This window comes from Lasioglossum baleicum, unplaced genomic scaffold, assembly GCF_051020765.1.
Source record: "Lasioglossum baleicum unplaced genomic scaffold, iyLasBale1 scaffold0022, whole genome shotgun sequence".
Taxonomy (NCBI): Eukaryota; Metazoa; Arthropoda; class Insecta; order Hymenoptera; family Halictidae; genus Lasioglossum; species Lasioglossum baleicum.
This window is the reverse complement of record NW_027469082.1, coordinates 3,219,897-3,245,878: the sequence shown is the minus strand read 5'-3', so window position 1 is coordinate 3,245,878 and position 25,982 is coordinate 3,219,897.

Sequence of the window (25,982 nt, the reverse complement as noted above, 5' to 3'; positions counted from 1 at the left end):
CCGTCCCACCCCCTGGTCAACCCGCATAAAACTTAAAAATATGATAAAATAAAAGATAAAATCAATAATTGAAAAGGTGTATAGATAAAATAGATAAAATAAAAGTCAATAAATAAATAAATAATAATAAGTAAATAAATACAATGGACAAAACACAACAAACATAAGAAGGGGGGGCAAAATAAAGGGGAATAAAAGATAAAGATAAAATTTATAATATGGAGTAAAATGAAATTTTATAAAATAAAAGGAGGGGGTCGACCGGCAGGTCGCATCTTTGTAGAGGAGGGGGAGGGGATTATTGCTCCACCTCGCCCCCCGCGAACTGTCCACCTCGGGGGCGCCTTAACGGCCAGCCCTCCTTGGCGGCGGTGGAAGTACTAAGTAGTACCACCGCCGCCATTACGTCTGCGGCCCCTTACGGGGGCCGTCGGCCTCGTCGGGGTTGCCCCGCCGATGCTAGCCTCCTGGCGGAGAGCGGGTCGGCTTCCCTCTCCCTCTCCGCTGCCTCCTTCTGCGTTATCACAATCTAGCAGAAGGAGGCATTCGCTGCTCTTGACCTCTCGCTGCCGATCATGTGGTCGACCACGACCGGCAACGGGAGGTCCATCCCAATAACGCCCCTTAGGTCTCTGCGCGGTGCCGACCACGCTGGACAATCTTCCAGCGTATGCCGCTCAGAGTCCTGGGCCTCCTCGCAGTGGTGGCACTGCGATCCTCCCAATGCCAGTTATGAACACACAGTTTGAGGAAACGGAGCTATGCAGGTAATTTAACTTATGCGCATGCATTGCTGCAACTTGTGCTGTATAATTTAGAATTTTTGTTACCGCGACATCCGATTTTTATACATGTGCAAATACTCGTACACGCTGCATTGTATTTTTTTCCGCACGCGACAAGGAGGGGACAGAGGCGAGTTCCGGCTCGCGTCTGTCTCCTCCCCCCGTCCCACCCCCTGGTCAACCCGCATAAAACTTAAAAATATGATAAAATAAAAGATAAAATCAATAATTGAAAAGGTGTATAGATAAAATAGATAAAATAAAAGTCAATAAATAAATAAATAATAATAAGTAAATAAATACAATGGACAAAACACAACAAACATAAGAAGGGGGGGCAAAATAAAGGGGAATAAAAGATAAAGATAAAATTTATAATATGGAGTAAAATGAAATTTTATAAAATAAAAGGAGGGGGTCGACCGGCAGGTCGCATCTTTGTAGAGGAGGGGGAGGGGATTATTGCTCCACCTCGCCCCCCGCGAACTGTCCACCTCGGGGGCGCCTTAACGGCCAGCCCCCCTTGGCGGCGGTGGAAGTACTAAGTAGTACCACCGCCGCCATTACGTCTGCGGCCCCTTACGGGGGCCGTCGCCCTCGTCGGGGTTGCCCCACTGATGCTAGCCTCCTGGCGGAGAGCGGGTCGGCTTCCCTCACCCTCTCCGCTGCCTCCTTCTGCGTTATCACAATCTCGCAGAAGGAGGCAATCGCTGCTCTTGACCTCTCGCTGCCGATCATGGGGTCGACCACGACCGGCAACGGGAGGTCCATCCCAATAACGCCCCTTAGGTCTCTGCGCGGTGCCAACCACGCTGGACATTCTTCCAGCGTATGCCGCGCAGAGTCCTGGGCCTCCTCGCAGTGGTGGCACTGCGATCCTCCCAATGCCAGTTATGAACACACAGTTTGAGGAAACGGCGGTATGCAGGTAATTTAACTTATGCGCATGCATTGCTGCAACTTGTGCTGTATAATTTAGAATTTTTGTTACCGCGCCATCCGATTTTTATACATGTGCAAATACTCGTACACGCTGCATTGTATTTTTTTCCGCACGCGACAAGGAGGGGACAGAGGCGAGTTCCGGCTCGCGTCTGTCTCCTCCCCCCGTCCCACCCCCTGGTCAACCCGCATAAAACTTAAAAATATGATAAAATAAAAGATAAAATCAATAATTGAAAAGGTGTATAGATAAAATAGATAAAATAAAAGTCAATAAATAAATAAATAATAATAAGTAAATAAATACAATGGACAAAACACAACAAACATAAGAAGGGGGGCAAAATAAAGGGGAATAAAAGATAAAGATAAAATTTATAATATGGAGTAAAATGAAATTTTATAAAATAAAAGGAGGGGGTCGACCGGCAGGTCGCATCTTTGTAGAGGAGGGGGAGGGGATTATTGCTCCACCTCGCCCCCCGCGAACTGTCCACCTCGGGGGCGCCTTAACGGCCAGCCCCCCTTGGCGGCGGTGGAAGTACTAAGTAGTACCACCGCCGCCATTACGTCTGCGGCCCCTTACGGGGGCCGTCGGCCTCGTCGAGGTTGCCCCACTGATGCTAGCCTCCTGGCGGAGAGCGGGTCGGCTTCCCTCACCCTCTCCGCTGCCTCCTTCTGCGTTATCACAATCTCGCAGAAGGAGGCAATCGCTGCTCTTGACCTCTCGCTGCCGATCATGGGGTCGACCACGACCGGCAACGGGAGGTCCATCCCAATAACGCCCCTTAGGTCTCTGCGCGGTGCCGACCACGCTGGACAATCTTCCAGCGTATGCCGCGCAGAGTCCTGGGCCTCCTCGCAGTGGTGGCACTGCGATCCTCCCAATGCCAGTTATGAACACACAGTTTGAGGAAACGGCGGTATGCAGGTAATTTAACTTATGCGCATGCATTGCTGCAACTTGTGCTGTATAATTTAGAATTTTTGTTACCGCGCCATCCGATTTTTATACATGTGCAAATACTCGTACACGCTGCATTGTATTTTTTTCCGCACGCGACAAGGAGGGGACAGAGGCGAGTTCCGGCTCGCGTCTGTCTCCTCCCCCCGTCCCACCCCCTGGTCAACCCGCATAAAACTTAAAAATATGATAAAATAAAAGATAAAATCAATAATTGAAAAGGTGTATAGATAAAATAGATAAAATAAAAGTCAATAAATAAATAAATAATAATAAGTAAATAAATACAATGGACAAAACACAACAAACATAAGAAGGGGGGCAAAATAAAGGGGAATAAAAGATAAAGATAAAATTTATAATATGGAGTAAAATGAAATTTTATAAAATAAAAGGAGGGGGTCGACCGGCAGGTCGCATCTTTGTAGAGGAGGGGGAGGGGATTATTGCTCCACCTCGCCCCCCGCGAACTGTCCACCTCGGGGGCGCCTTAACGGCCAGCCCCCCTTGGCGGCGGTGGAAGTACTAAGTAGTACCACCGCCGCCATTACGTCTGCGGCCCCTTACGGGGGCCGTCGGCCTCGTCGGGGTTGCCCCACTGATGCTAGCCTCCTGGCGGAGAGCGGGTCGGCTTCCCTCACCCTCTCCGCTGCCTCCTTCTGCGTTATCACAATCTCGCAGAAGGAGGCAATCGCTGCTCTTGACCTCTCGCTGCCGATCATGGGGTCGACCACGACCGGCAACGGGAGGTCCATCCCAATAACGCCCCTTAGGTCTCTGCGCGGTGCCAACCACGCTGGACATTCTTCCAGCGTATGCCGCGCAGAGTCCTGGGCCTCCACGCAGTGGTGGCACTGCGATCCTCCTAGTGCCAGTTATGAACACACAGTTTGAGGAAACGGAGGTATGCAGGTAATTTAACTTATGCGCATGCATTGCTGCAACTTGTGCTGTATAATTTAGAATTTTTGTTACCGCGCCATCCGATTTTTATACATGTGCAAATACTCGTACACGCTGCATTGTATTTCTTTCCGCACGCGACAAGGAGAGTTCCGGGGGACAGAGGCGAGTTCCGGCTCGCGTCTGTCCCCTCCCCCCGTCCCACCCCCCTGGTCAACCCGCATAAAACTTAAAAATATGATAAAATAAAAGATAAAATCAGTAAATGAAAAGGTGTATAGATAAAATAGATAAAATAAAAGTCAATAAATAAATAAATAATAATAAGTAAATAAATGCAATGGACAAAACACAATAAACATAAGAAGGGGGGCAAAATAAAGGGGAATAAAAGATAAAGATAAAATTTATAATATAGAGTAAAATGAAATATTATAAAATGAAAGGAGGGGGGTGGACCGGCAGGTCGCATCTTTGTAGAGAGGGGGGGAGGGGATTATTGGTCCACCTCGCCCCCCGCGACCTGTCCACCTCGGGGGCGCCTTAACGGCCAGCCCCCCTTGGCGGCGGTGAAAGTACTAAGTAGTACCACCGCCGCCATTACGTCTGCGGCCACTTACGGGGGCCGTCGGCCTCGTCGGGGTTGCCCCGCCGATGCTAGCCTCCTGGCGGAGAGCGGGTCGGCTTCCCTCTCCCTCTCCGCTGCCTCCTTCTGCGTTATCACAATCTAGCAGAAGGAGGCATTCGCTGCTCTTGACCTCTCGCTGCCGATCATGTGGTCGACCACGACCGGCAACGGGAGGTCCATCCCAATAACGCCCCTTAGGTCTCTGCGCGGTGCCGACCACGCTGGACAATCTTCCAGCGTATGCCGCTCAGAGTCCTGGGCCTCCTCGCAGTGGTGGCACTGCGATCCTCCCAATGCCAGTTATGAACACACAGTTTGAGGAAACGGAGGTATGCAGGTAATTTAACTTATGCGCATGCATTGCTGCAACTTGTGCTGTATAATTTAGAATTTTTGTTACCGCGCCATCCGATTTTTATACATGTGCAAATACTCGTACACGCTGCATTGTATTTTTTTCCGCACGCGACAAGGAGGGGACAGAGGCGAGTTCCGGCTCGCGTCTGTCCCCTCCCCCCGTCCCACCCCCCTGGCCAACCCGCATAAAACTTAAAAATATGATAAAATAAAAGATAAAATCAGTAAATGAAAATGTGTATAGATAAAATAAAAGTCATTAAATAAATAAATAATAATAAGTAAATAAATACAATGGACAAAACACAACAAACATAAGAAGGGGGGCAAAATAAAGGGGAATAAAAGATAAAGATAAAATTTATAATATAGAGTAAAATGAAATATTATAAATAAAAGGAGGGGGTCGACCGGCAGGTCGCATCTTTGTAGAGAGGGGGGGAGGGGATTATTGGACCACCTCGCCCCCCGCGACCTGTCCACCTCGGGGGCGCCTTAACGGCCAGCCCCCCTTGGCGGCGGTGGAAGTACTAAGTAGTACCACCGCCGCCATTACGTCTGCGGCCACTTACGGGGGCCGTCGGCCTCGTCGGGGTTGCCCCGCCGATGCTAGCCTCCTGGCGGAGAGCGGGTCGGCTTCCCTCTCCCTCTCCGCTGCCTCCTTCTGCGTTATCACAATCTAGCAGAAGGAGGCATTCGCTGCTCTTGACCTCTCGCTGCCGATCATGTGGTCGACCACGACCGGCAACGGGAGGTCCATCCCAATAACGCCCCTTAGGTCTCTGCGCGGTGCCGACCACGCTGGACAATCTTCCAGCGTATGCCGCTCAGAGTCCTGGGCCTCCTCGCAGTGGTGGCACTGCGATCCTCCCAATGCCAGTTATGAACACACAGTTTGAGGAAACGGAGCTATGCAGGTAATTTAACTTATGCGCATGCATTGCTGCAACTTGTGCTGTATAATTTAGAATTTTTGTTACCGCGACATCCGATTTTTATACATGTGCAAATACTCGTACACGCTGCATTGTATTTTTTTCCGCACGCGACAAGGAGGGGACAGAGGCGAGTTCCGGCTCGCGTCTGTCTCCTCCCCCCGTCCCACCCCCTGGTCAACCCGCATAAAACTTAAAAATATGATAAAATAAAAGATAAAATCAATAATTGAAAAGGTGTATAGATAAAATAGATAAAATAAAAGTCAATAAATAAATAAATAATAATAAGTAAATAAATACAATGGACAAAACACAACAAACATAAGAAGGGGGGGCAAAATAAAGGGGAATAAAAGATAAAGATAAAATTTATAATATGGAGTAAAATGAAATTTTATAAAATAAAAGGAGGGGGTCGACCGGCAGGTCGCATCTTTGTAGAGGAGGGGGAGGGGATTATTGCTCCACCTCGCCCCCCGCGAACTGTCCACCTCGGGGGCGCCTTAACGGCCAGCCCCCCTTGGCGGCGGTGGAAGTACTAAGTAGTACCACCGCCGCCATTACGTCTGCGGCCCCTTACGGGGGCCGTCGCCCTCGTCGGGGTTGCCCCACTGATGCTAGCCTCCTGGCGGAGAGCGGGTCGGCTTCCCTCACCCTCTCCGCTGCCTCCTTCTGCGTTATCACAATCTCGCAGAAGGAGGCAATCGCTGCTCTTGACCTCTCGCTGCCGATCATGGGGTCGACCACGACCGGCAACGGGAGGTCCATCCCAATAACGCCCCTTAGGTCTCTGCGCGGTGCCAACCACGCTGGACATTCTTCCAGCGTATGCCGCGCAGAGTCCTGGGCCTCCACGCAGTGGTGGCACTCCGATCCTCCTAGTGCCAGTTATGAACACACAGTTTGAGGAAACGGAGGTATGCAGGTAATTTAACTTATGCGCATGCATTGCTGCAACTTGTGCTGTATAATTTAGAATTTTTGTTACCGCGCCATCCGATTTTTATACATGTGCAAATACTCGTACACGCTGCATTGTATTTTTTTCCGCACGCGACAAGGAGGGGACAGAGGCGAGTTCCGGCTCGCGTCTGTCCCCTCCCCCCGTCCCACCCCCCTGGCCAACCCGCATAAAACTTAAAAATATGATAAAATAAAAGATAAAATCAGTAAATGAAAAGGTGTATAGATAAAATAAAAGTCATTAAATAAATAAATAATAATAAGTAAATAAATACAATGGACAAAACACAACAAACATAAGAAGGGGGGCAAAATAAAGGGGAATAAAAGATAAAGATAAAATTTATAATATAGAGTAAAATGAAATATTATAAAATAAAAGGAGGGGGGTCGACCGGCAGGTCGCATCTTTGTAGAGAGGGGGGGAAGGGGATTATTGCTCCACCTCGCCCCCCGCGACCTGTCCACCTCGGGGGCGCCTTAACGGCCAGCCCCCCTTGGCGGCGGTGGAAGTACTAAGTAGTACCACCGCCGCCATTACGTCTGCGGCCCCTTACGGGGGCCGTTGGCCTCGTCGGGGTTGCCCCACTGATGCTAGCCTCCTGGCGGAGAGCGGGTCGGCTTCCCTCACCCTCTCCGCTGCCTCCTTCTGCGTTATCACAATCTCGCAGAAGGAGGCAATCGCTGCTCTTGACCTCTCGCTGCCGATCATGGGGTCGACCACGACCGGCAACGGGAGGTCCATCCCAATAACGCCCCTTAGGTCTCTGCGCGGTGCCAACCACGCTGGACATTCTTCCAGCGTATGCCGCGCAGAGTCCTGGGCCTCCACGCAGTGGTGGCACTCCGATCCTCCTAGTGCCAGTTATGAACACACAGTTTGAGGAAGCGGAGGTATGCAGGTAATTTAACTTATGCGCATGCATTGCTGCAACTTGTGCTGTATAATTTAGAATTTTTGTTACCGCGCCATCCGATTTTTATACATGTGCAAATACTCGTACACGCTGCATTGTATTTTTTTCCGCACGCGACAAGGAGGGGACAGAGGCGAGTTCCGGCTCGCGTCTGTCCCCTCCCCCCGTCCCACCCCCCTGGCCAACCCGCATAAAACTTAAAAATATGATAAAATAAAAGATAAAATCAGTAAATGAAAAGGTGTATAGATAAAATAAAAGTCATTAAATAAATAAATAATAATAAGTAAATAAATACAATGGACAAAACACAACAAACATAAGAAGGGGGGCAAAATAAAGGGGAATAAAAGATAAAGATAAAATTTATAATATAGAGTAAAATGAAATATTATAAAATAAAAGGAGGGGGGTCGACCGGCAGGTCGCATCTTTGTAGAGAGGGGGGAAGGGGATTATTGCTCCACCTCGCCCCCCGCGACCTGTCCACCTCGGGGGCGCCTTAACGGCCAGCCCCCCTTGGCGGCGGTGGAAGTACTAAGTAGTACCACCGCCGCCATTACGTCTGCGGCCCCTTACGGGGGCCGTTGGCCTCGTCGGGGTTGCCCCACTGATGCTAGCCTCCTGGCGGAGAGCGGGTCGGCTTCCCTCACCCTCTCCGCTGCCTCCTTCTGCGTTATCACAATCTCGCAGAAGGAGGCAATCGCTGCTCTTGACCTCTCGCTGCCGATCATGGGGTCGACCACGACCGGCAACGGGAGGTCCATCCCAATAACGCCCCTTAGGTCTCTGCGCTGTGCCAACCACGCTGGACATTCTTCCAGCGTATGCCGCGCAGAGTCCTGGGCCTCCACGCAGTGGTGGCACTGCGATCCTCCTAGTGCCAGTTATGAACACACAGTTTGAGGAAACGGAGGTATGCAGGTAATTTAACTTATGCGCATGCATTGCTGCAACTTGTGCTGTATAATTTAGAATTTTTGTTACCGCGCCATCCGATTTTTATACATGTGCAAATACTCGTACACGCTGCATTGTATTTTTTTCCGCACGCGACAAGGAGGGGACAGAGGCGAGTTCCGGCTCGCGTCTGTCCCCTCCCCCCGTCCCACCCCCCTTGTCAACCCGCATAAAACTTAAAAATATGATAAAATAAAAGATAAAATCAGTAAATGAAAAGGTGTATAGATAAAATAGATAAAATAAAAGTCAATAAATAAATAAATAATAATAAGTAAATAAATGCAATGGACAAAACACAATAAACATAAGAAGGGGGGCAAAATAAAGGGGAATAAAAGATAAAGATAAAATTTATAATATAGAGTAAAATGAAATATTATAAAATGAAAGGAGGGGGGTGGACCGGCAGGTCGCATCTTTGTAGAGAGGGGGGGAGGGGATTATTGGTCCACCTCGCCCCCCGCGACCTGTCCACCTCGGGGGCGCCTTAACGGCCAGCCCCCCTTGGCGGCGGTGGAAGTACTAAGTAGTACCACCGCCGCCATTACGTCTGCGGCCACTTACGGGGGCCGTCGGCCTCGTCAGGGTTGCCCCGCCGATGCTAGCCTCCTGGCGGAGAGCGGGTCGGCTTCCCTCTCCCTCTCCGCTGCCTCCTTCTGCGTTATCACAATCTAGCAGAAGGAGGCATTCGCTGCTCTTGACCTCTCGCTGCCGATCATGTGGTCGACCACGACCGGCAACGGGAGGTCCATCCCAATAACGCCCCTTTGGTCTCTGCGCGGTGCCGACCACGCTGGACAATCTTCCAGCGTATGCCGCGCAGAGTCCTGGGCCTCCTCGCAGTGGTGGCACTGCGATCCTCCTAGTGCCAGTTATGAACACACAGTTTGAGGAAACGGCGGTATGCAGGTAATTTAACTTATGCGCATGCATTGCTGCAACTTGTGCTGTATAATTTAGAATTTTTGTTACCGCGCCATCCGATTTTTATACATGTGCAAATACTCGTACACGCTGCATTGTATTTTTTTCCGCACGCGACAAGGAGGGGACAGAGGCGAGTTCCGGCTCGCGTCTGTCCCCTCCCCCCGTCCCACCCCCCTGGTCAACCCGCATAAAACTTAAAAATATGATAAAATAAAAGATAAAATCAGTAAATGAAAAGGTGTATAGATAAAATAGATAAAATAAAAGTCAATAAATAAATAAATAATAATAAGGAAATAAATGCAATGGACAAAACACAATAAACATAAGAAGGGGGGCAAAATGAAGGGGAATAAAAGATAAAGATAAAATTTATAATATAGAGTAAAATGAAATATTATAAAATGAAAGGAGGGGGGTGGACCGGCAGGTCGCATCTTTATAGAGAGGGGGGGAGGGGATTATTGCGCCACCTCGCCCCCCGCGACCTGTCCACCTCGGGGGCGCCTTAACGGCCAGCCCCTCCTTGGCGGCGGTGGAAGTACTAAGTAGTACCACCGCCGCCATTACGTCTGCGGCCCCTTACGGGGGCCGTCGGCCTCGTCGGGGTTGCCCCGCCGATGCTAGCCTCCTGGCGGAGAGCGGGTCGGCTTCCCTCTCCCTCTCCGCTGCCTCCTTCTGCGTTATCACAATCTAGCAGAAGGAGGCAATCGCTGCTCTTGACCTCTCGCTGCCGATCATGTGGTCGACCACGACCGGCAACGGGAGGTCCATCCCAAAAACGCCCCTTAGGTCTCTGCGCGGTGCCGACCACGCTGGACATTCTTCCAGCGTATGCCGCGCAGAGTCCTGGGCCTCCTCGCAGTGGTGGCACTGCGATCTCCCAATGCCAGTTATGAACACACAGTTTGAGGAAACGGAGGTATGCAGGTAATTTAACTTATGCGCATGCATTGCTGCAACTTGTGCTGTATAATTTAGAATTTTTGTTACCGCGCCATCCGATTTTTATACATGTGCTAATACTCGTACACGCTGCATTGTATTTTTTTCCGCACGCGACAAGGAGGGGACAGAGGCGAGTTCCGGCTCGAGTCTGTCCCCTCCCCCCGTCCCACACCCCTGGTCAAACCGCATAAAACTTAAAAATATGATAAAATAAAAGATAAAATCAGTAAATGAAAAGGTGTATAGATAAAATAAAAGTCATTAAATAAATAAATAATAATAAGTAAATAAATACAATGGACAAAACACAACAAACATAAGAAGGGGGGCAAAATAAAGGGGAATAAAAGATAAAGATAAAATTTATAATATAGAGTAAAATGAAATATTATAAATAAAAGGAGGGGGTCGACCGGCAGGTCGCATCTTTGTAGAGAGGGGGGGAGGGGATTATTGGACCACCTCGCCCCCCGCGACCTGTCCACCTCGGGGGCGCCTTAACGGCCAGCCCCCCTTGGCGGCGGTGGAAGTACTAAGTAGTACCACCGCCGCCATTACGTCTGCGGCCACTTACGGGGGCCGTCGGCCTCGTCGGGGTTGCCCCGCCGATGCTAGCATCCTGGCGGAGAGCGGGTCGGCTTCCCTCTCCCTCTCCGCTGCCTCCTTCTGCGTTATCACAATCTAGCAGAAGGAGGCATTCGCCGCTCTTGACCTCTCGCTGCCGATCATGTGGTCGACCACGACCGGCAACGGGAGGTCCATCCCAATAACGCCCCTTAGGTCTCTGCGCGGTGCCGACCACGCTGGACAATCTTCCAGCGTATGCCGCTCAGAGTCCTGGGCCTCCTCGCAGTGGTGGCACTGCGATCCTCCCAATGCCAGTTATGAACACACAGTTTGAGGAAACGGAGGTATGCAGGTAATTTAACTTATGCGCATGCATTGCTGCAACTTGTGCTGTATAATTTAGAATTTTTGTTACCGCGCCATCCGATTTTTATACATGTGCAAATACTCGTACACGCTGCATTGTATTTTTTTCCGCACGCGACAAGGAGGGGACAGAGGCGAGTTCCGGCTCGCGTCTGTCTCCTCCCCCCGTCCCACCCCCTGGTCAACCCGCATAAAACTTAAAAATATGATAAAATAAAAGATAAAATCAATAATTGAAAAGGTGTATAGATAAAATAGATAAAATAAAAGTCAATAAATAAATAAATAATAATAAGTAAATAAATACAATGGACAAAACACAACAAACATAAGAAGGGGGGCAAAATAAAGGGGAATAAAAGATAAAGATAAAATTTATAATATGGAGTAAAATGAAATTTTATAAAATAAAAGGAGGGGGGTCGACCGGCAGGTCGCATCTTTGTAGAGGTGGGGGAGGGGATTATTGCTCCACCTCGCCCCCCGCGAACTGTCCACCTCGGGGGCGCCTTAACGGCCAGCCCCCCTTGGCGGCGGTGGAAGTACTAAGTAGTACCACCGCCGCCATTACGTCTGCGGCCACTTACGGGGGCCGTCGGCCTCGTCGGGGTTGCCCCGCCGATGCTAGCCTCCTGGCGGAGAGCGGGTCGGCTTCCCTCTCCCTCTCCGCTGCCTCCTTCTGCGTTATCACAATCTCGCAGAAGGAGGCAATCGCTGCTCTTGACCTCTCGCTGCCGATCATGTGGTCGACTACGACCGGCAACGGGAGCTCCATCCCAATAACGCCCCATAGGTCTCTACGCGGTGCCGACCACGCTGGATATTCTTCCAGCGTATGCCGCGCAGAGTCCTGGGCCTCCTCGCAGTGGTGGCACTGCGATCCTCCTAGTGCCAGTTATGAACACACAGTTTGAGGAAACGGCGGTATTCAGGTAATTTAACTTATGCGCATGCATTGCTGCAACTTGTGCTGTATAATTTAGAATTTTTGTTACCTCGCCATCCGATTTTTATACATGTGCAAATACTCGTACACGCTGCTTTGTATTTTTTTCCGCACGCGACAAGGAGGGGACAGAGGCGAGTTCCGGCTCGCGTCTGTCTCCTTCCCCCGTCCCACCTCCTGGTCAACCCGCATAAAACTTAAAAATATGATAAAATAAAAGATAAAATCAATAATTGAAAAGGTGTATAGATAAAATAGATAAAATAAAAGTCAATAAATAAATAAATAATAATAAGTAAATAAATACAATGGACAAAACACAACAAACATAAGAAGGGGGGGCAAAATAAAGGGGAATAAAAGATAAAGATAAAATTTATAATATGGAGTAAAATGAAATTTTATAAAATAAAAGGAGGGGGTCGACCGGCAGGTCGCATCTTTGTAGAGGAGGGGGAGGGGGTTATTGCTCCACCTCGCCCCCCGCGAACTGTCCACCTCGGGGGCGCCTTAACGGCCAGCCCCCCTTGGCGGCGGTGGAAGTACTAAGTAGTACCACCGCCGCCATTACGTCTGCGGCCCCTTACGGGGGCCGTCGGCCTCGTCGGGGTTGCCCCGCCGATGCTAGCCTCCTGGCGGAGAGCGGGTCGGCTTCCCTCTCCCTCTCCGCTGCCTCCTTCTGCGTTATCACAATCTCGCAGAAGGAGGCAATCGCTGCTCTTGACCTCTCGCTGCCGATCATGTGATCGACCACGACCGGCAACGGGAGGTCCATCCCAATAACGCCCCATAGGTCTCTACGCGGTGCCGACCACGCTGGATATTCTTCCAGCGTATGCTGCGCAGAGTCCTGGGCCTCCTCGCAGTGGTGGCACTGCGATCCTCCTAGTGCCAGTTATGAACACACAGTTTGAGGAAACGGCGGTATGCAGGTAATTTAACTTATGCGCATGCATTGCTGCAACTTGTGCTGTATAATTTAGAATTTTTGTTACCGCGCCATCCGATTTTTATACATGTGCAAATACTCGTACACGCTGCATTGTATTTTTTTCCGCACGCGACAAGGAGGGGACAGAGGCGAGTTCCGGCTCGCCTCTGTCCCCTCCCCCCGTCCCACCCCCTGGCCAACCCGCATAAAACTTAAAAATATGATAAAATAAAAGATAAAATCAGTAAATGAAAAGGTGTATAGATAAAATAAAAGTCATTAAATAAATAAATAATAATAAGTAAATAAATACAATGGACAAAACACAACAAACATAAGAAGGGGGGCAAAATAAAGGGGAATAAAAGATAAAGATAAAATTTATAATATAGAGTAAAATGAAATATTATAAAATAAAAGGAGGGGGGTCGACCGGCAGGTCGCATCTTTGTAGAGAGGGGGGGAAGGGGATTATTGCTCCACCTCGCCCCCCGCGACCTGTCCACCTCGGGGGCGCCTTAACGGCCAGCCCCCCTTGGCGGCGGTGGAAGTACTAAGTAGTACCACCGCCGCCATTACGTCTGCGGCCCCTTACGGGGGCCGTCGGCCTCGTCGGGGTTGCCCCACTGATGCTAGCCTCCTGGCGGAGAGCGGGTCGGCTTCCCTCACCCTCTCCGCTGCCTCCTTCTGCGTTATCACAATCTCGCAGAAGGAGGCAATCGCTGCTCTTGATCTCTCGCTGCCGATCATGGGGTCGACCACGACCGGCAACGGGAGGTCCATCCCAATAACGCCCCTTAGGTCTCTGCGCGGTGCCAACCACGCTGGACATTCTTCCAGCGTATGCCGCGCAGAGTCCTGGGCCTCCACGCAGTGGTGGCACTGCGATCCTCCCAGTGCCAGTTATGAACACACAGTTTGAGGAAACGGAGGTATGCAGGTAATTTAACTTATGCGCATGCATTGCTGCAACTTGTGCTGTATAATTTAGAATTTTTGTTACCGCGCCATCCGATTTTTATACATGTGCAAATACTCGTACACGCTGCATTGTATTTTTTTCCGCACGCGACAAGGAGGGGACAGAGGCGAGTTCCGGCTCGCGTCTGTCCCCTCCCCCCGTCCCACCCCCCTGGTCAACCCGCATAAAACTTAAAAATATGATAAAATAAAAGATAAAATCAGTAAATGAAAAGGTGTATAGATAAAATAAAAGTCATTAAATAAATAAATAATAATAAGTAAATAAATACAATGGACAAAACACAACAAACATAAGAAGGGGGGCAAAATAAAGGGGAATAAAAGATAAAGATAAAATTTATAATATAGAGTAAAATGAAATATTATAAAATGAAAGGAGGGGGGTGGACCGGCAGGTCGCATCTTTGTAGAGAGGGGGGGAGGGGATTATTGCGCCACCTCGCCCCCCGCGACCTGTCCACCTCGGGGGCGCCTTAACGGCCAGCCCTCCTTGGCGGCGGTGGAAGTACTAAGTAGTACCACCGCCGCCATTACGTCTGCGGCCCCTTACGGGGGCCGTCGGCCTCGTCGGGGTTGCCCCGCCGATGCTAGCCTCCTGGCGGAGAGCGGGTCGGCTTCCCTCTCCCTCTCCGCTGCCTCCTTCTGCGTTATCACAATCTAGCAGAAGGAGGCAATCGCTGCTCTTGACCTCTCGCTGCCGATCATGTGGTCGACCACGACCGGCAACGGGAGGTCCATCCCAAAAACGCCCCTTAGGTCTCTGCGCGGTGCCGACCACGCTGGACATTCTTCCAGCGTATGCCGCGCAGAGTCCTGGGCCTCCTCGCAGTGGTGGCACTGCGATCCTCCCAATGCCAGTTATGAACACACAGTTTGAGGAAACGGAGGTATGCAGGTAATTTAACTTATGCGCATGCATTGCTGCAACTTGTGCTGTATAATTTAGAATTTTTGTTACCGCGCCATCCGATTTTTATACATGTGCAAATACTCGTACACGCTGCATTGTATTTTTTTCCGCACGCGACAAGAAGGGGACAGAGGCGAGTTCCGGCTCGCGTCTGTCTCCTCCCCCCGTCCCACCCCCTGGTCAACCCGCATAAAACTTAAAAATATGATAAAATAAAAGATAAAATCAATAATTGAAAAGGTGTATAGATAAAATAGATAAAATAAAAGTCAATAAATAAATAAATAATAATAAGTAAATAAATACAATGGACAAAACACAACAAACATAAGAAGGGGGCGCAAAATAAAGGGGAATAAAAGATAAAGATAAAATTTATAATATGGAGTAAAATCAAATATTATAAAATAAAAGGAGGGGGGTCGACCGGCAGGTCGCATCTTTGTAGAGAGGGGGGGAGGGGATTATTGCGCCACCTCGCCCCCCGCGACCTGTCCACCTCGGGGGCGCCTTAACGGCCAGCCCTCCTTGGCGGCGGTGGAAGTACTAAGTAGTACCACCGCCGCCATTACGTCTGCGGCCCCTTACGGGGGCCGTCGGCCTCGTCGGGGTTGCCCCGCCGATGCTAGCCTCCTGGCGGAGAGCGGGTCGGCTTCCCTCTCCCTCTCCGCTGCCTCCTTCTGCGTTATCACAATCTCGCAGAAGGAGGCAATCGCTGCTCTTGACCTCTCGCTGCCGATCATGTGGTCGACCACGACCGGCAACGAAAGGTCCATCCTAATAACGCCCCATAGGTCTCTGCGCGGTGCCGACCACGCTGGACAATCTTCCAGCGTATGCCGCGCAGAGTCCTGGGCCTCCTCGCAGTGGTGGCACTGCGATCCTCCCAATGCCAGTTATGAACACACAGTTTGAGGAAACGGAGGTATGCAGGTAATTTAACTTATGCGCATGCATTGCTGCAACTTGTGCTGTATAATTTAGAATTTTTGTTACCGCGCCATCCGATTTTTATACATGTGCAAATACTCGTACACGCTGCATTGTATTTTTTTCCGCACGCGACAAGAAGGGGACAGAGGCGAGTTCCGGCTCGCGTCTGTCTCCTCCCCCCGTCCCACCCCCTGGTCAACCCACATAATACTTAAAAATATGATAAAATAAAAGATAAAATCAATAATTGAAAAGGTGTATAGATAAAATAGATAAAATAAAAGTCAATAAATAAATAAATAATAATAAGTAAATAAATACAATGGACAAAACACAACAAACATAAGAAGGGGGCGCAAAATAAAGGGGAATAAAAGATAAAGATAAAATTTATAATATGGAGTAAAATGAAATATTATAAAATAAAAGGAGGGGGGTCGACCGGCAGGTCGCATCTTTGTAGAGAGGGGGGAAGGGGATTATTGCGCCACCTCGCCCCCCGCGACCTGTCCACCTCGGGGGCGCCTTAACGGCCAGCCCCCCTTGGCGGCGGTGGAAGTAATAAGTAGTACCACCGCCGCCATTACGTCTGCGGCACCTTACGGGGGCCGTCGGCCTCGTCGGGGTTGCCCCACTGATGCTAGCCTCCTGGCGGAGAGCGGGTCGGCTTCCCTCACCCTCTCCGCTGCCTCCTTCTGCGTTATCACAATCTCGCAGAAGGAGGCAATCGCTGCTCTTGACCTCTCGCTGCCGATCATGGGGTCGACCACGACCGGCAACGGGAGGTCCATCCCAATAACGCCCCTTAGGTCTCTGCGCGGTGCCAACCACGCTGGACATTCTTCCAGCGTATGCCGCGCAGAGTCCTGGGCCTCCACGCAGTGGTGGCACTGCGATCCTCCCAGTGCCAGTTATGAACACACAGTTTGAGGAAACGGAGGTATGCAGGTAATTTAACTTATGCGCATGCATTGCTGCAACTTGTGCTGTATAATTTAGAATTTTTGTTACCGCGCCATCCGATTTTTATACATGTGCAAATACTCGTACACGCTGCATTGTATTTTTTTCCGCACGCGACAAGGAGGGGACAGAGGCGAGTTCCGGCTCGCGTCTGTCTCCTTCCCCCGTCCCACCTCCTGGTCAACCCGCATAAAACTTAAAAATATGATAAAATAAAAGATAAAATCAATAATTGAAAAGGTGTATAGATAAAATAGATAAAATAAAAGTCAATAAATAAATAAATAATAATAAGTAAATAAATACAATGGACAAAACACAACAAACATAAGAAGGGGGGGCAAAATAAAGGGGAATAAAAGATAAAGATAAAATTTATAATATGGAGTAAAATGAAATTTTATAAAATAAAAGGAGGGGGTCGACCGGCAGGTCGCATCTTTGTAGAGGAGGGGGAGGGGGTTATTGCTCCACCTCGCCCCCCGCGAACTGTCCACCTCGGGGGCGCCTTAACGGCCAGCCCCCCTTGGCGGCGGTGGAAGTACTAAGTAGTACCACCGCCGCCATTACGTCTGCGGCCCCTTACGGGGGCCGTCGGCCTCGTCGGGGTTGCCCCGCCGATGCTAGCCTCCTGGCGGAGAGCGGGTCGGCTTCCCTCTCCCTCTCCGCTGCCTCCTTCTGCGTTATCACAATCTCGCAGAAGGAGGCAATCGCTGCTCTTGACCTCTCGCTGCCGATCATGTGATCGACCACGACCGGCAACGGGAGGTCCATCCCAATAACGCCCCATAGGTCTCTACGCGGTGCCGACCACGCTGGATATTCTTCCAGCGTATGCTGCGCAGAGTCCTGGGCCTCCTCGCAGTGGTGGCACTGCGATCCTCCTAGTGCCAGTTATGAACACACAGTTTGAGGAAACGGCGGTATGCAGGTAATTTAACTTATGCGCATGCATTGCTGCAACTTGTGCTGTATAATTTAGAATTTTTGTTACCGCGCCATCCGATTTTTATACATGTGCAAATACTCGTACACGCTGCATTGTATTTTTTTCCGCACGCGACAAGGAGGGGACAGAGGCGAGTTCCGGCTCGCCTCTGTCCCCTCCCCCCGTCCCACCCCCTGGCCAACCCGCATAAAACTTAAAAATATGATAAAATAAAAGATAAAATCAGTAAATGAAAAGGTGTATAGATAAAATAAAAGTCATTAAATAAATAAATAATAATAAGTAAATAAATACAATGGACAAAACACAACAAACATAAGAAGGGGGGCAAAATAAAGGGGAATAAAAGATAAAGATAAAATTTATAATATAGAGTAAAATGAAATATTATAAAATAAAAGGAGGGGGGTCGACCGGCAGGTCGCATCTTTGTAGAGAGGGGGGGAAGGGGATTATTGCTCCACCTCGCCCCCCGCGACCTGTCCACCTCGGGGGCGCCTTAACGGCCAGCCCCCCTTGGCGGCGGTGGAAGTACTAAGTAGTACCACCGCCGCCATTACGTCTGCGGCCCCTTACGGGGGCCGTCGGCCTCGTCGGGGTTGCCCCACTGATGCTAGCCTCCTGGCGGAGAGCGGGTCGGCTTCCCTCACCCTCTCCGCTGCCTCCTTCTGCGTTATCACAATCTCGCAGAAGGAGGCAATCGCTGCTCTTGACCTCTCGCTGCCGATCATGGGGTCGACCACGACCGGCAACGGGAGGTCCATCCCAATAACGCCCCTTAGGTCTCTGCGCGGTGCCAACCACGCTGGACATTCTTCCAGCGTATGCCGCGCAGAGTCCTGGGCCTCCACGCAGTGGTGGCACTGCGATCCTCCCAGTGCCAGTTATGAACACACAGTTTGAGGAAACGGAGGTATGCAGGTAATTTAACTTATGCGCATGCATTGCTGCAACTTGTGCTGTATAATTTAGAATTTTTGTTACCGCGCCATCCGATTTTTATACATGTGCAAATACTCGTACACGCTGCATTGTATTTTTTTCCGCACGCGACAAGGAGGGGACAGAGGCGAGTTCCGGCTCGCGTCTGTCCCCTCCCCCCGTCCCACCCCCCTGGTCAACCCGCATAAAACTTAAAAATATGATAAAATAAAAGATAAAATCAGTAAATGAAAAGGTGTATAGATAAAATAAAAGTCATTAAATAAATAAATAATAATAAGTAAATAAATACAATGGACAAAACACAACAAACATAAGAAGGGGGGCAAAATAAAGGGGAATAAAAGATAAAGATAAAATTTATAATATAGAGTAAAATGAAATATTATAAAATAAAAGGAGGGGGGTCGACCGGCAGGTCGCATCTTTGTAGAGAGGGGGGGAAGGGGATTATTGCTCCACCTCGCCCCCCGCGACCTGTCCACCTCGGGGGCGCCTTAACGGCCAGCCCTCCTTGGCGGCGGTGGAAGTACTAAGTAGTACCACCGCCGCCATTACGTCTGCGGCCCCTTACGGGGGCCGTCGGCCTCGTCGGGGTTGCCCCGCCGATGCTAGCCTCCTGGCGGAAAGCGGGTCGGCTTCCCTCTCCCTCTCCGCTGCCTCCTTCTGCGTTATCACAATCTAGCAGAAGGAGGCAATCGCTGCTCTTGACCTCTCGCTGCCGATCATGTGGTCGACCACGACCGGCAACGGGAGGTCCATCCCAAAAACGCCCCTTAGGTCTCTGCGCGGTGCCGACCACGCTGGACATTCTTCCAGCGTATGCCGCACAGAGTCCTGGGCCTCCTCGCAGTGGTGGCACTGCGATCCTCCCAATGCCAATTATGAACACACAGTTTGAGGAAACGGAGGTATGCAGGTAATTTAACTTATGCGCATGCATTGCTGCAACTTGTGCTGTATAATTTAGAATTTTTGTTACCGCGCCATCCGATTTTTATACATGTGCAAATACTCGTACACGCTGCATTGTATTTTTTTCCGCACGCGACAAGGAGGGGACAGAGGCGAGTTCCGGCTCGCGTCTGTCCCCTCCCCCCGTCCCACCCCCCTGGTCAACCCGCATAAAACTTAAAAATATGATAAAATAAAAGATAAAATCAGTAAATGAAAAGGTGTATAGATAAAATAAAAGTCATTAAATAAATAAATAATAATAAGTAAATAAATACAATGGACAAAACACAACAAACATAAGAAGGGGGGCAAAATAAAGGGGAATGAAAGATAAAGATAAAATTTATAATATAGAGTAAAATGAAATATTATAAAATAAAAGGAGGGGGGTGGACCGGCAGGTCGCATCTTTGTAGAGAGGGGGGGGAGGGGATTATTGCGCCACCTCGCCCCCCGCGACCTGTCCACCTCGGGGGCGCCTTAACGGCCAGCCCTCCTTGGCGGCGGTGGAAGTACTAAGTAGTACCATCGCCGCCATTACGTCTGCGGCCCCTTACGGGGGCCGTCGGCCTCGTCGGGGTTGCCCCGCCGATGCTAGCCTCCTGGCGGAAAGCGGGTCGGCTTCCCTCTCCCTCTCCGTTGCCTCCTTCTGCGTTATCACAATCTAGCAGAAGGAGGCAATCGCTGCTCTTGACCTCTCGCTGCCGATCATGTGGTCGACCACGACCGGCAACGGGAGGTCCATCCCAAAAACGCCCCTTAGGTCTCTGCGCGGTGCCGACCACGCTGGACATTCTTCCAGCGTATGCCGCACAGAGTCCTGGGCCTCCTCGCAGTGGTGGCACTGCGATCCTCCCAATGCCAATTATGAACACACAGTTTGAGGAAACGGAGGTATGCAGGTAATTTAACTTATGCGCATGCATTGCTGCAACTTGTGCTGTATAATTTAGAATTTTTGTTACCGCGCCATCCGATTTTTATACATGTGCAAATACTCGTACACGCTGCATTGTATTTTTTTCCGCACGCGACAAGGAGGGGACAGAGGCGAGTTCCGGCTCGCGTCTGTCCCCTCCCCCCGTCCCACCCCCCTGGTCAAACCGCATAAAACTTAAAAATATGATAAAATAAAAGATAAAATCAGTAAATGAAAAGGTGTATAGATAAAATAGATAAAATAAAAGTCAATAAATAAATAAATAATAATAAGTAAATAAATGCAATGGACAAAACACAATAAACATAAGAAGGGGGGCAAAATAAAGGGGAATAAAAGATAAAGATAAAATTTATAATATAGAGTAAAATGAAATATTATAAAATGAAAGGAGGGGGGTGGACCGGCAGGTCGCATCTTTGTAGAGAGGGGGGGAGGGGATTATTGCGCCACCTCGCCCCCCGCGACCTGTCCACCTCGGGGGCGCCTTAACGGCCAGCCCTCCTTGGCGGCGGTGGAAGTACTAAGTAGTACCACCGCCGCCATTACGTCTGCGGCCCCTTACGGGGGCCGTCGGCCTCGTCGGGGTTGCCCCGCCGATGCTAGCCTCCTGGCGGAGAGCGGGTCGGCTTCCCTCTCCCTCTCCGCTGCCTCCTTCTGCGTTATCACAATCTAGCAGAAGGAGGCAATCGCTGCTCTTGACCTCTCGCTGCCGATCATGTGGTCGACCACGACCGGCAACGGGAGGTCCATCCCAAAAACGCCCCTTAGGTCTCTGCGCGGTGCCGACCACGCTGGACATTCTTCCAGCGTATGCCGCGCAGAGTCCTGGGCCTCCTCGCAGTGGTGGCACTGCGATCCTCCCAATGCCAGTTATGAACACACAGTTTGAGGAAACGGAGGTATGCAGGTAATTTAACTTATGCGCATGCATTGCTGCAACTTGTGCTGTATAATTTAGAATTTTTGTTACCGCGCCATCCGATTTTTATACATGTGCAAATACTCGTACACGCTGCATTGTATTTTTTTCCGCACGCGACAAGAAGGGGACAGAGGCGAGTTCCGGCTCGCGTCTGTCTCCTCCCCCCGTCCCACCCCCTGGTCAACCCGCATAAAACTTAAAAATATGATAAAATAAAAGATAAAATCAATAATTGAAAAGGTGTATAGATAAAATAGATAAAATAAAAGTCAATAAATAAATAAATAATAATAAGTAAATAAATACAATGGACAAAACACAACAAACATAAGAAGGGGGCGCAAAATAAAGGGGAATAAAAGATAAAGATAAAATTTATAATATGGAGTAAAATGAAATATTATAAAATGAAAGGAGGGGGGTGGACCGGCAGGTCGCATCTTTGTAGAGAGGGGGGGAGGGGATTATTGCGCCACCTCGCCCCCCGCGACCTGTCCACCTCGGGGGCGCCTTAACGGCCAGCCCTCCTTGGCGGCGGTGGAAGTACTAAGTAGTACCACCGCCGCCATTACGTCTGCGGCCCCTTACGGGGGCCGTCGGCCTCGTCGGGGTTGCCCCGCCGATGCTAGCCTCCTGGCGGAGAGCGGGTCGGCTTCCCTCTCCCTCTCCGCTGCCTCCTTCTGCGTTATCACAATCTAGCAGAAGGAGGCAATCGCTGCTCTTGACCTCTCGCTGCCGATCATGTGGTCGACCACGACCGGCAACGGGAGGTCCATCCCAAAAACGCCCCTTAGGTCTCTGCGCGGTGCCGACCACGCTGGACATTCTTCCAGCGTATGCCGCGCAGAGTCCTGGGCCTCCTCGCAGTGGTGGCACTGCGATCCTCCCAATGCCAGTTATGAACACACAGTTTGAGGAAACGGAGGTATGCAGGTAATTTAACTTATGCGCATGCATTGCTGCAACTTGTGCTGTATAATTTAGAATTTTTGTTACCGCGCCATCCGATTTTTATACATGTGCAAATACTCGTACACGCTGCATTGTATTTTTTTCCGCACGCGACAAGAAGGGGACAGAGGCGAGTTCCGGCTCGCGTCTGTCTCCTCCCCCCGTCCCACCCCCTGGTCAACCCGCATAAAACTTAAAAATATGATAAAATAAAAGATAAAATCAATAATTGAAAAGGTGTATAGATAAAATAGATAAAATAAAAGTCAATAAATAAATAAATAATAATAAGTAAATAAATACAATGGACAAAACACAACAAACATAAGAAGGGGGCGCAAAATAAAGGGGAATAAAAGATAAAGATAAAATTTATAATATGGAGTAAAATCAAATATTATAAAATAAAAGGAGGGGGGTCGACCGGCAGGTCGCATCTTTGTAGAGAGGGGGGGAGGGGATTATTGCGCCACCTCGCCCCCCGCGACCTGTCCACCTCGGGGGCGCCTTAACGGCCAGCCCTCCTTGGCGGCGGTGGAAGTACTAAGTAGTACCACCGCCGCCATTACGTCTGCGGCCCCTTACGGGGGCCGTCGGCCTCGTCGGGGTTGCCCCGCCGATGCTAGCCTCCTGGCGGAGAGCGGGTCGGCTTCCCTCTCCCTCTCCGCTGCCTCCTTCTGCGTTATCACAATCTCGCAGAAGGAGGCAATCGCTGCTCTTGACCTCTCGCTGCCGATCATGTGGTCGACCACGACCGGCAACGAAAGGTCCATCCTAATAACGCCCCATAGGTCTCTGCGCGGTGCCGACCACGCTGGACAATCTTCCAGCGTATGCCGCGCAGAGTCCTGGGCCTCCTCGCAGTGGTGGCACTGCGATCCTCCCAATGCCAGTTATGAACACACAGTTTGAGGAAACGGAGGTATGCAGGTAATTTAACTTATGCGCATGCATTGCTGCAACTTGTGCTGTATAATTTAGAATTTTTGTTACCGCGCCATCCGATTTTTATACATGTGCAAATACTCGTAGACGCTGCATTGTATTTTTTTCCGCACGCGACAAGAAGGGGACAGAGGCGAGTTCCGGCTCGCGTCTGTCTCCTCCCCCCGTCCCACCCCCTGGTCAACCCGCATAATACTTAAAAATATGATAAAATAAAAGATAAAATCAATAATTGAAAAGGTGTATAGATAAAATAGATAAAATAAAAGTCAATAAATAAATAAATAATAATAAGTAAATAAATACAATGGACAAAACACAACAAACATAAGAAGGGGGCGCAAAATAAAGGGGAATAAAAGATAAAGATAAAATTTATAATATGGAGTAAAATGAAATATTATAAAATAAAAGGAGGGGGGTCGACCGGCAGGTCGCATCTTTGTAGAGAGGGGGGAAGGGGATTATTGCGCCACCTCGCCCCCCGCGACCTGTCCACCTCGGGGGCGCCTTAACGGCCAGCCCCCCTTGGCGGCGGTGGAAGTAATAAGTAGTACCACCGCCGCCATTACGTCTGCGGCACCTTACGGGGGCCGTCGGCCTCGTCGGGGTTGCCCCACTGATGCTAGCCTCCTGGCGGAGAGCGGGTCGGCTTCCCTCACCCTCTCCGCTGCCTCCTTCTGCGTTATCACAATCTCGCAGAAGGAGGCAATCGCTGCTCTTGACCTCTCGCTGCCGATCATGGGGTCGACCACGACCGGCAACGGGAGGTCCATCCCAATAACGCCCCTTAGGTCTCTGCGCGGTGCCAACCACGCTGGACATTCTTCCAGCGTATGCCGCGCAGAGTCCTGGGCCTCCACGCAGTGGTAGCACTGCGATCCTCCCAGTGCCAGTTATGAACACACAGTTTGAGGAAACGGAGGTATGCAGGTAATTTAACTTATGCGCATGCATTGCTGCAACTTGTGCTGTATAATTTAGAATTTTTGTTACCGCGCCTTCCGATTTTTATACATGTGCAAATACTCGTACACGCTGCATTGTATTTTTTTCCGCACGCGACAAGGAGGGGACAGAGGCGAGTTCCGGCTCGCGTCTGTCCCCTCCCCCCGTCCCACCCCCCTGGTCAAACCGCATAAAACTTAAAAATATGATAAAATAAAAGATAAAATCAGTAAATGAAAAGGTGTATAGATAAAATAGATAAAATAAAAGTCAATAAATAAATAAATAATAATAAGTAAATAAATGCAATGGACAAAACACAATAAACATAAGAAGGGGGGCAAAATAAAGGGGAATAAAAGATAAAGATAAAATTTATAATATAGAGTAAAATGAAATATTATAAAATGAAAGGAGGGGGGTGGACCGGCAGGTCGCATCTTTGTAGAGGGGGGGGGGAGGGGATTATTGCGCCACCTCGCCCCCCGCGACCTGTCCACCTCGGGGGCGCCTTAACGGCCAGCCCCCCTTGGCGGCGGTGGAAGTACTAAGTAGTACCACCGTCGCCATTACGTCTGCGGCCCCTTACGGGGGCCGTCGGCCTCGTCGGGGTTGCCCCGCCGATGGTAGCCTCCTGGCGGAGAGCGGGTCGGCTTCCCTCTCCCGCTCCGCTGCCTCCTTCTGCGTTATCACAATCTAGCAGAAGGAGGCAATCGCTGCTCTTGACCTCTCGCTGCCGATCATGTGGTCGACCACGACCGGCAACGGGAGGTCCATCCCAAAAACGCCCCTTAGGTCTCTGCGCGGTGCCGACCACGCTGGACATTCTTCCAGCGTATGCCGCGCAGAGTCCTGGGCCTCCTCGCAGTGGTGGCACTGCGATCCTCCCAATGCCAGTTATGAACACACAGTTTGAGGAAACGGAGGTATGCAGGTAATTTAACTTATGCGCATGCATTGCTGCAACTTGTGCTGTATAATTTAGAATTTTTGTTACCGCGCCATCCGATTTTTATACATGTGCAAATACTCGTACACGCTGCATTGTATTTTTTTCCGCACGCGACAAGAAGGGGACAGAGGCGAGTTCCGGCTCGCGTCTGTCTCCTCCCCCCGTCCCACCCCCTGGTCAACCCGCATAAAACTTAAAAATATGATAAAATAAAAGATAAAATCAATAATTGAAAAGGTGTATAGATAAAATAGATAAAATAAAAGTCAATAAATAAATAAATAATAATAAGTAAATAAATACAATGGACAAAACACAACAAACATAAGAAGGGGGCGCAAAATAAAGGGGAATAAAAGATAAAGATAAAATTTATAATATGGAGTAAAATCAAATATTATAAAATAAAAGGAGGGGGGTCGACCGGCAGGTCGCATCTTTGTAGAGAGGGGGGGAGGGGATTATTGCGCCACCTCGCCCCCCGCGACCTGTCCACCACGGGGGCGCCTTAACGGCCAGCCCTCCTTGGCGGCGGTGGAAGTACTAAGTAGTACCACCGCCGCCATTACGTCTGCGGCCCCTTACGGGGGCCGTCGGCCTCGTCGGGGTTGCCCCGCCGATGCTAGCCTCCTGGCGGA